This window comes from Arachis ipaensis, chromosome B8, assembly GCF_059453495.1.
Source record: "Arachis ipaensis isolate K30076 ecotype BB chromosome B8, ASM5945349v1, whole genome shotgun sequence".
Classification (NCBI taxonomy): domain Eukaryota; kingdom Viridiplantae; phylum Streptophyta; class Magnoliopsida; order Fabales; family Fabaceae; genus Arachis; species Arachis ipaensis.
The window spans coordinates 117,820,323-117,832,239 of NC_142443.1; the positions used below are offsets into that span (position 1 = coordinate 117,820,323).

The following is an 11,917-nucleotide window of genomic DNA, read 5'->3' on the forward strand; positions in this document are numbered from 1 at the left end:
AACTATTACTATTTAACATTTTGTATGTCTTTTTTTGTTTTAAGATGATTATTTTTTTTTTGTTTTTTTATTCTTTAGAATATTTAAATAATATTTTTAATTTTATTTATTTATTTTTATTTATTTATTTTTTTATATTTAAAAAATATATATTTCATATTATTTATTCAATACAAAATAAACATTTTCAAAAAATAAAAGATCTTATGACAATTATTTTTATGCTGAATAAATTACTTTTATTGAAATAAAATGTATAAAGAAAATTGACTGGTAAACTGGCTCTTTATGTATATTTTATTTTTTTTTAAATAATAATAATAATAATAATAATAATAATAATAATAATAATAATAATAATAATAATAATGTTAAGAAACAAATAGTAATAAGACAAAAACGTTATATTTTTAAAAGAACATAAATAAAAAACTAATAAAACTATTTTAAAAAAATTAGCACAATTAAACTTCTATATCGTCTTATTAATCTCATACAAATATTAGGATTATATCTACAGTATCTTAATATAATAAATCTAAAAATATAAACATAAATAAAAATAATAAATAAATATATAATTATTAATTTTTTGCCAAATATATTATTTTATGGATGCAGAATAAATAAAAATAACAAAATTTAATTTTAATCTGATGATTAGTGTAATAAAAAGTTATTAAAATTTATAATACTACAACCAACTAAAATATTAAATGCTAATTTTATAATCTTAGAAAATAATTTAAAAAACTACTCTCTTAAAAGCTTAAAAAAAAATCATTGCAAGTTATATATAAATTTTGAATATTAATTTTTTTATTATTGTGTTTCAATCTTTAATGTTTTTTTTTTTTGCAATTTAAATTAAATGTGATATAAATTTTGCTATTTCTGAAATTCCAATTTTTCACTCATCACAATATCGCAATTGCTCCACTGCACTTTCGCCAACTGCCAAAATTGACCGAATTGGACGATAACTTAATCCTTGATTGCTTCCCATTCTTATTCGAAGGTTTGATTTTTTATTTCGCTGTCTATTTGAGCTTAGATCTTATCCAAAATTATGATTTTTTTATTGCTTTGTTTGTGATTTTGATTATAATATCATCGTGTAATGCTTTTGCGTTTTTGCCATTCTTGCAGGGATTATATAATGGCAACCACTGCTTGTTTCATCATTGTTAGCAGAAATGATATTCCTATTTAAGAAGCTGAAGTTGGAGTAGCTGCTAAAGTATGATTTTTTCCTCTCTTTTTTTTTATGCTAAAGTTTAAGAATTTATTTATTTATTTTTATGGTTAGAATTTAGATATTTGTCCTTCAAACTATAGAAGTGGTTTTCATATGATTCAAGAGGTTCATTGATGGTTGAAAATGCTATAGAGGAATTTAATTTACATAATAGTTTGTTTTAAAGAATTAATGTACAGACTTATTTGAATAATTGAATCTAGTGCATTACTTTAGTTTGTGTCATTTTGGAAAGAAGGGAATATTGTTCTTCCAAAATATTCATCGTTTGTGATCCTGTGCTACTCTATGACAGAAAGAGGATGCCGCTCAGCTGCATCAGTTTATCCTGCATGCTGCTCTCGATATTGTTCAGGACTTAGCATGGACTACCAGCGCTATGTGAGTTACAAGTTGATACAGAATCCAATTTTAAATAAAAAATTTGATCTTATGATTATCCTTTTTTGGTTGTGCACTGCTTTTATTTGTAATGTTCTTTTACTCAGCAGCGTATTTCTTAACATTCTTGATATAGATACTTAAAATCGGTAGATAGGTTTAATGATCTGGTGGTCTCTGTATGTCACAGCTGGTCATATCCTTTATTGAGAATTATTTTATATTTGAGATAAAAATTATATTGCTCCTCTGATAAAAAAAATTGCTGTTCTTTTTTTATGTTCATACGATGAAGTATTGGGGAACTTAACTTTTAGAACTAACTATTTTCCTAGTGTGTATGGCTATACATTCTCTCTACTCTGAACTCCCTTACCTGATCTGGCTGGGGAACAAAATGGAAGAGCCAATGCACAATAGTGAAGAACTTTATAAACTTAATTACGTAAACTCTTTAAGGGATTTATGTTTTCTCTAATATTTTCCTTGACGCATCATACATACCTGGTTTATGTTGCTTCATGACGCTCGTAATGATGATGGCATTAAGAGCTTCTTCCAAGAGGTACACGAACTTTACATAAAGGTAATCTATAATGATGATTAGGACCATTAAGAGTGATCATCCTACTAGTATCAGTATTAGCTTTCATTGTTCACAAAATCACAAGTCGAGAAAAATACCAACAAGCTCTGATACCAGTATGAAAGAGCCTAGCAGCGGAAACGACACAAATGTCCAACACAAGAACAATATGAAAACACTCACAACACAATATGGCAGCAACTATAACAAGCAAATATAGCAAGTAAAGCAATAATAAGAACACACCGAGATTTTAACGTGAAAAACTCCCTCAATGTGAGAGGTAAAAACCACGAGTCGTCCAGACCAATGAAATAGCTCCACTATAATCAAATGAGATACAAGAGAGTCTCAAATAAAGCACAAAAATGTGCATATAACCAGCCAAAATATCAAAGCACCAATGCTCACAAATGAAAAGCAAGAAGATGAAATATACCCAAAAAATAGAGCTGCTGTCGAAGCTAATTTCTCCCTCTGTAGGCCTCCAATTAAAATCTCCACCGTCCAGAATGAAGAATAAGATATGAAGAATTTACAGTTCAAATTTCACGTCGATCCAACGGTGAAAGAATGAGAAACTGCCGTTCCAAGATTGCTGCTCTGTGTAAAAACGGGAAACCTAATTTATCTCTTGCGAAGCCAATTTCTCTCACTGAAAATCTTCAATCAACATCTTCACTGACCAGAATGAAGAACAAGATGATAGAAACACACAGTTTAAATTTTAAGACGATCCAACGGTGAACAAATGAGAAACTGCCATTTGAAATTTACTGCTTTGGGCAAAAACGAGAATTCTATTTTTCCCCTTCTCTTTCTCTCTTTGGTGGCTACTCTCTTTCTCTCAAATGACCTCCAAAATCTGAATTAGAATTGTTACACTAGGGTGCAAGAATACACCCCCAAAATATTGGACTTGGGCCTCACAAAAGAGAGAAAAAAACCCAACAAAATCATAGAATCTTTCCTTGTTTTATTTGTTAATTAGTTTGATAATGTCAAAACCCTCTCAGTCATGTTCTTATTCTGTAAAAATTGCATCTCTCGAAATGTGAACATGAAACAGTTTTTGTTCTTGTTATGAATAAAAGAGTAAAAGTTACATTTGTATTAAATTGGTGAAATTCAATATAAATCATTGCAGATTCCTTCACAGTAAATGAATAAACTTAATGTTGCAGTTTTTCTTTCTGGATTTATTGATGTTTTTTCCAAACAGTGTTTCAATATTTCATTGCAATAGACCCTATACTCTTATTTCCTTTACATACTTTGCAAATTACTTTGCATTGGAAGAGTGGATTTTCATAGATGTTGACAAATGAATTTTTGCCGGTATAGAAATTATCAAATGATCAATCGTAGTATAGTCTAAACCGACGCAAAATCCTTCATCAAACAAATCTACAATCTATATCCGAGAGTACTATTCTCCCGAGTCGTTCTCCCTTGGAATTGCCAAAGTGTGCATCTTATTGGTTTAGTAAGCCTTGTTGGAATTCTTTGAGGGTTTTTTTGCAAAGTAATGAGGGACAAACAATCAATTATCAAAAGACTTGGCTTAGGGTTGGCATTAGAAATTCTATCCTTATAGTCTATCCAATGTTGACGACAATTAGGCCTTGCTTCATTTAGTTATCCCCTAGGTATAGAGGGAAGTCAAATGAGAGCAATCAACTTGAGTCACAAGTCCTAGCTTCACCTTATGGGAATCTAGCTTTAGTGCACTCCAAGCCAACTAGCAATCCCTAATTCCAAATCAACTATTGAGACAACTATTCAACTTCTTCCAAGGACCAAACCCTATGCCAAGTGTGAAAATTCTACTCCATAACTAGTGTTGTCATTTTATCAAACATGTGATGAGCAAGAAGGCAAGTCATAGTGAAATGAGAGGGAAAGTCAAATTGAAAGTATTGCAACACAAAGATCTAACAACAAATCTCAAAGAGTAGCAATGAAAATCCAAAATAGAGATGAAATCCAAAATTACAAAGTTGAATTCAAGATCTATGAGAATTGATCAATTGTATCTACTACTTGAAATTGGAGAAGAAAATCTATGACATGAACAAAGTGGAGTGAGAATTGCAATGGATCTCACCAAAAAGTCATTGAAAATTCAGAAATTAGATGAGGATGAACCCTAGTGAAGCTTGGAATCTCCCTCTTCTTCTCCCAAAAAGTGTAACTCACTCTCCTCTCTCCCTAAAATATCTAGATCTAGAAAATGAACTAACTAAGTGTCCTTAACCCTTGTTCCTTTGGTCTTCTTGAGCTTTTCCCGCCAAGGTGTTTCTCCAAGAGTGGGATCCTTAACTGCCTCCACGCCTAAGTCACGTGACTTCTTAAAAAATCATATTCGCAAATCGGCGCGCACGCGCCGTTGAGACGTCTTGTAATGTGCGCGAAGGCGTGATGTACGCGTGCGCGCCCATGAAGATCCTGGCTTAGCCGCTTCTCAAGCCGGCTCTTGGCTTTGGCTCCACGTTGCCCTATCCGCGCGGGCGCGCAAGGTGCGCGCACGCGCCCATGCGGAGATTTCCAAAGCTTAATCCTCATGCTTCCTTCCTTTGTACCCGCCTTCCTTCTCTCTTTCGGTCCATTCCTACTCTATATCCTGAAACCACTTAACACACAAGTCACGGCATCGAATGGCATCAAGAGGAGATTAAGAATGTATCCATTTTAGTGCGAAATAAGCATGTTTTCATTCATGAGGCGAAACTAGGAAAGGAATGCAAAATCTTGTATTTTCATATAGAAGGTGTGTGGAATCATTGATAAAACCCCTGAAATCATCACAAGATAAATCCTCAAATTGGGGTTTGTCAGATGTTTGCCAAATTCCATTTCTATCTTTCTCTAGTACAAGTGCTTTGTGCAGGAATCAGCATCCTGATAAATAAGTTTAGTTGTTTGGTTTTCATCCAGAGAAATTATTCTTATACCCATTGTTCCTGGAATACTAAGTCGACATACTCCCCTTCAACATTGGATTGGATGTGGATGTTACTATGGTGTCTAAGAAAGAATGGGTCCTGATAACACAACTGAACTTGGAAGTTGCTAACTGTCCTTTTGATTCAATGTTGAAGATGAATATGCTGATATTTGATATTTTTTCCCCTCGAAGCTAAACTCGTCATATTTTATGAATTATCGAATTGCAGACACTTCTTAATCCCCTGTACTTGCCTGGCTCCCGGATCACATCATCACATTTTGACACGAAAGTCCGAGCTCTTGCCCGAAAATATTTGTAGAGTCCACCAGCTAGCTCATAAGCATTGAGTCTGGATCTGACCCCTACCTTGTTCAATTCTCTTTGTTATCCCCTACAAGATTTGGCAGAAAGGTTAGATTTGGTGTTTGCCTGGAATGTTTGTGTACACAAGTCATTAGCGGAAGATGGCTATGTTTGTTGACAAAAGCTGTTGGATCGCTAGTGCTACAATTTGTAATACGACTAAATTCCCATTTTGATCCCTAAGATTCACGCGATTACCCATTTTGGTCCCCGAAATTCAAAATTACCTATACTAGTCCTCCAGATTCAAGTCTGAGCACCAATGTGGTCCCTCAACTCTTTCCGGCGATGACTAGACAAACGGAATGCACCCTTGTTGCCACGCTCGATGATGAGTAAACGACTTCGTTTACCCTTGGCACTCAAACAAGTTAGAAATGTCGTCGCTTTGTATATGAAGAGAGAAGAAACGATGTAGGCCCAAAATAAAGTATTCTTTTTCTTCTTTACCTCTACTATTCTTCATTTCTGACTTGTACTTTATGATCGAATACTTGTTTTTAAGTGGTAAATTATTATATTTTGTTACATTGATTTCAAAATTATTGTCTATTTTAGATGAATATTAAGTTATTTTTTAATTATGTTTCAAATTAAACATTTTTTCTTTTTTCTCCTCTTCTGCTTGGTTTTTTTCCCCTTGTTTCTCCTTTTTGTTTTTTTTTTGTTACATAGCTGTTTTTTTTTTTGGAGTTTTCTTTTTCTTTGTCACCTCCTTTCTTTCTTTCTTTCCTTCTTCTCTTCTTTTTCTTCCTTATATTTTTTCTCTCCTTTCTTTCTTCTCAACATGTTCTTCTTTCTTTCTTCATTTTTTTTAAACTTTATCTTAATTATCTCATTTTCTCCCTAAAATTATAAAAAATATAAAGGTTAACTTTAAAATTAAATTTACAAATTATTAATGTATACCAATTAAAAATTATTTAGTATGAATAATTTTGAACTATTTTTAGTTTATTGTATAAATATCATTTCAATTAAATAATTAAACGTAACTGCAAATTGAATTGAGATAATCCAATATAGATTAATCTTTTCTAAAGTAAAAAAAAAAAGTAAAATAATAAATATCTGATTACCTTTAAATCAAAATAATAAAACTCATATTATAAAAATTATAAACTCGATAGTTATTTAAGACTCAATTCTTCTCATGTTATCAATTTTTTTTGTAGAAAATATTTTTCCATCACATATATATCTTCCAAATCTAAAAGTTAAATTTTAATAAAGATTTTTAGAAGGTCAGCTAAATTTGACAAATAATTAATTAGCGTTAAGATGTAATTATTTTTATATTTCTATTTATTAATTTAAATTTTTAAAAAAATAATTTTATGACATAATATTAAAATTTTTATGACTTAAAGATCTAAAATTTAATCTTTATTGATTTAAAAAATATTCAGCGTAAAACATTAGAAAAATAATTATTTATAACCATTTATATATTCCATCGAATCAGCGTATCAAATTTTGTATTCTCTATTCATTTTTGCACACATAATTTGTGTATACAGATGACGAAATATTATACACCTGAATAATTATATTCTGCATTCTTTACATCTTCATATTAAAATAAATTAGAAAATTACATACTAATTAACGAGGCGTTTAACTAAGAAAATAATTTTGTCAGAATAACATAACAATAAAAATAAACCGTCAATCAATAATAATAACAATAAATGGTATATAATGGTGTGATATTACATTTAATGGTGTAAGATTACTCATTTTTCGTTTGATAGTTATGTGCTGGCCAAATTTTAATGGAAAAGTATGAGGAGACAATAGCCTTATTGTACAATGTGTACAATGGGTTTAATTGTAATTAAAATTAAATTATAGGTAGTTATTTAATTTTGAATTCTTTCTAATTTGAAATTTGAATTAAATTAGGATTATCCTAAGTCATAGAATCAAAACAACAAACCCCTCTCTCAATCCGCCATTACTTCCTTTCTCTCCATCGCTTCTTCTCTAACCAACCCTTATCTCTCTTCTTCGTTTTCTCAACCCAGATCACCCCAACCATCACCCCCAGCCAACCAACCACCGTCGCCCACCCTATCTCTCTTCTCTTTCTTTCCTCTTTCTCCCATTTCTCCCTGCCTTGTTCGCTGCCCCACGCCCCTGTTCGCGCCTGCCAGCTCCGGCGAGCAACACCCCGATGCAATCCAACAGCGGCTAAGTTCTGTGCCGCTGCGACACCATCACTGCCCCCGTTCTTCTTTCTCTCCTTCATCAACGCAGGTTCCATCCCTTTTCTTGTTCCCGGTTCTTTCTATTTTATTTATTTCATTGCTTTTAATTCTGGTTCCTGCATATAGATTAGGCTTAGGACTAGTTAATATCTGTTGCTAGATTGAATGTGTTTGCTGGCTGAATTTTATGGGTTGATTGCTGCTTCCATTAAACTCAATGCTCTGTTTACACATGATGCACACCATATGCTCGATGAAATGCTTAAATGAAATCTGTATGTTTAATTCTTATGTATGGCCAGTATTTGACTTAAATTCTATTTTCATGAAGCATTATAATTTACAATTGTGCAGTTTCATGTGATTTCTAATGATGTTTGAGCTTGAATTTTGTTATGCACTTGTTTGTGATTTTTTATCAAAACACCAATTTGGTTAAAAAATTCAGATGTTATCAATTGTTTGGTATATTTTTAAGAAGTGCATACCATGTTTTATTGAGTGATTTGAATGAAATGGTTTATTCATGTTGGTTTTGAACATAAATGATCACATGCATCATCACTCATTCTTTGAAGTTTTTGAGCAATTAAAATTAGATTTCATCAAAATTATTGCTTTTTGAACAAAGAGCTGTGTGTATGTGATTATTTTGTACTCTTTGACATGAATAAGTGGGCTTCTTTATTATTGTCTTGATTATTTTCTTTGTGCTAATTTTGATTAACCCTTGCAAATTCAATACACAATTGCAATAACTAAGCTTTCCAGCCTCAATTCACATACACATGAACACGTAGCAAACCATGATGTCGTCGAGGGTGAGAAATCTAATATAGTGAGCAACGTTCGTTGAATGTACTGATAATGAATGGTTATTTTCATGTGAATTAGATGTTCATACTCAATCCAAGTGGCGTATTTATTTTTATGTTTAATGCTTACCCAAATGCATCATAAAAATTCATGATTCAACCAAATTTATGAAGGTTTTATGTTCATGGTATGCTTTTATGTATGAGAAATTTGTATGTGTTAATTAAGCATGGCATATTAATGTGACGTTGGATGAAACTAGGTCTTCCTTGGATTAACTTTTATTGGTATATGAATTTATATGATTTAATGTAAATTGTATGTATAAGCATGAGATTGTTGAATATGAAAAACAGCGAATGTTATTATCATTATTAAGATTTAATTTGATAATGAAAATTAAATAGCCAAGAGTTAGTTATCAACGGATGGACGACTTAATATGCTTCCTGCATGTTTAGTTTGGAATATACATATGATCACACATAATAAACACTAAATGAATAAAAAGAACAACTCTAGTCACCATTGACTCTGAAACCGATGTCTGGACTATGTGCTTGGTAGTTGTATCTACTGCATGTTCATGTATGTGATGTATAGTGACATTGTTTGTGCTGGTTAGTGAAGTTTCTTTTTTGGTCTACGAGCTTGGTAGAATGATTGACTTGATTTGTTTTTTATGGTTGCATTGTTTGTGCTGGTTAGTGAGGTTTCAAACAAATGATATATACTAAGGATTTATCTTATTATTTTTTTTTTGGAATTGTAGGCCATGTAACTATCGGATGTTATTGAGGTTGGAAGTGAAGAGATGGATCTTGGTTACGAGGTTTGGACTCTAGAGGTCGGTGCTCATGTTGGCCGCAATGAGCCCCACCAATTTAATGGGTTCATGCTTTTGTTAAACTCATTCGACAATAGTTAGTTTCTGTTGGACATGACTTTAAGTACGTAATTCATGTATTAGATACTATAGACGAAAATGATTATCTGGTCTGGAAAGAATGGGTTTATTTTAAAAAAAATTTGGATGTTCGTTTCTAAATATTAATGATGTTCACCATTATTGTATCCATCCAGATGGTTAATTTATTAGACAAGACGGATGTTCATTCTGATTATATGATCTCACTTATTAATTACACGATTATTGCTACTTACAAATGTTTGATGTTCATTTTTACATATAACTGGATGTTCAGATCGTGGTCACTATAGCGTCTATTCAGGACGCTTCATGAAATCTTGGCTTAATGTCAAAATTCAAGAACTCAATGCTTAACAAATTCAAGTCATTTGACTTTGGAAAAGTAAACATAAATCTCTAGATAAAGACATGATGTTCGTTATAGTAAGAAACTAGATGGTTATTTTCACAGAAAAAATGGATGTTCACTTTCGCTATAACATATGTTCAGAATACTTCATGGAAACTCGAATCAAGTTTAAATTTCAAGAACTCAAAGCTTAACAATTTCAAGTCGTTCCACTTTGGAAAACTAAAGATAAATCCCTGAATAAAGACATAGTTAGACGGATGTTCGTTTTAACTAGAATAAAGATGGTTCCTTTCACAGAGAAAATGGATGTTCACTTTCATGCATTTTTTAAAATGTCATGCCTGAGTGAATGAAGACCAACATATTCACAAAATTACAAAAGGTAAAAGAGGGTCCACAATGCTAAGAATCCTCCCGATTTTCATGTCAACCATAATGCTAAATTGTTGCCTAGCTCAACTTTCCACCTTCTCAATCCAACAATCATCCACCATGGACACAAATCTTGGTTCCTTCAAGGTCCCACCAGCTTCTCTCCCTGTATTCCCAGTTCTCTTCATCATGGTTCTTGCCCCCATGTACGACCACGCCATCCTCCCATTCGCAAGAAAAATAACCAGAACCGAAACCGAAATCACGCATTTACAAAGAATTGGAACAGGGTTGGTTCTTTCCATAGTGGCCATGGCAGTTGCCGCGTTAGTCGAAACAAAGAGAAAGAAAACGGCGTTGATTCATGGTCTAACGGATTCAACGGAGCCTCTTCCCATAATGTTCTTGTGGGTGGTGTTACAGTACTTGTTTCTTGGCTCTGTTGATCTTTTCACTCTTGCTGGGATGATGGAGTTCTTCTTCACTGAAGCGCCATGGAGCATGAGGTCTATTGCAACCGCCCTTTCTTGGGCTTCTCTTGCCATGGGATATTACTCCAGCACTGTTCTTGAGTCGGCGATGATGGATGTTGACTCCTCAGTAGACGGATGTTCAGTCGCGTGAGGAGCGATGGAGTTCCTTCCCGCAAGGGCGTAGGTGCGACGAAGCTGGGTGCTACAGCTCCGGTCGAAGGAATCAGAGGCTCTACGTCGCACAGGAGCGGATCGATTGGCTGCAGGTTGCTTTGTGGACAACTGGGCGGCGGCTGGGGTGGGTGGGGTCTTGTCGAATGACCATTGGGTTTTTTTTGGGGGGGTGGGAGGGGGGAGGGTCACGACGGGGATAAAAGGGTTAAAGGGAAAAAATTTGAATTAGGTAAAAATTAGGAGTAAAAGGCCATATGAAATGAGGGTTACTGATGGTTAAATTACATTATTAATTTAGATTGGGCCAAATAAACAGCCCATTGTATGAATTGTATAGATATCTCATTGTCTCCTTAGCAAAACTCAATTTTAATAAAACTGCTGAATTCCTAGACTTTCTCTAACTATAAGAGTTGTCATTGTATTAAGAGATTAGTTGTAGCTGTTTAAATATATAAGTCTTTTTATATTTTGTCTTACCTAATATTTTTGTAATTTTTATATATTTAAAAGATTGGATAAATAACATGCATTTGTATATTTATTTGTTGATTAGGATATTTTATAAATAATCTATGGGTTAAACTTTTATGTTTTAGAATTTTTATATTTTTTCTTCTCACATAGCATATATCCAGTTTTATTTAAAAGATTAGATAAATAACACGCATTGTGTATCTAAAATCTAATTAGGACTTTTTTTATAAATGATTTATAGTTTAGGCTTGCATGTTTTAGAATTTTTATATTTTTTATTTTCACGTAACATCTATATAATTTTTGTGTATTTAAAAGATTAAATAGAAAACACTCATTTATGTATTTAAAATCTGATTAGGATATTTTCATAAATAATTTATGGTTTAGGTTTGTATGTTTTAGAATTTTATTAGCGCGTAGTTATTTTTTTCGTATAATGCAATCAATTAGGTGTATTTACAGTATTAAGAGAAAACAAAATATGTCTTTGCATGATCAGATCATATTAGAGATGATTTGTATCATTTGGCTGAACACTCATCGCTTTTGAGTGGATGAGCCTATAATAAAT

The 11,917-nt window shown here is 32.5% G+C and overlaps 1 pseudogene; it reads left to right on the plus strand.

The window, feature by feature from the left end:
* The first annotated feature begins 1,159 nt into the window (after nt 1–1,159).
* On the plus strand, nt 1,160–5,574 carry LOC110266007 (uncharacterized; annotated as a pseudogene).
* Nucleotides 5,575–11,917: the final 6,343 nt, after the last annotated feature.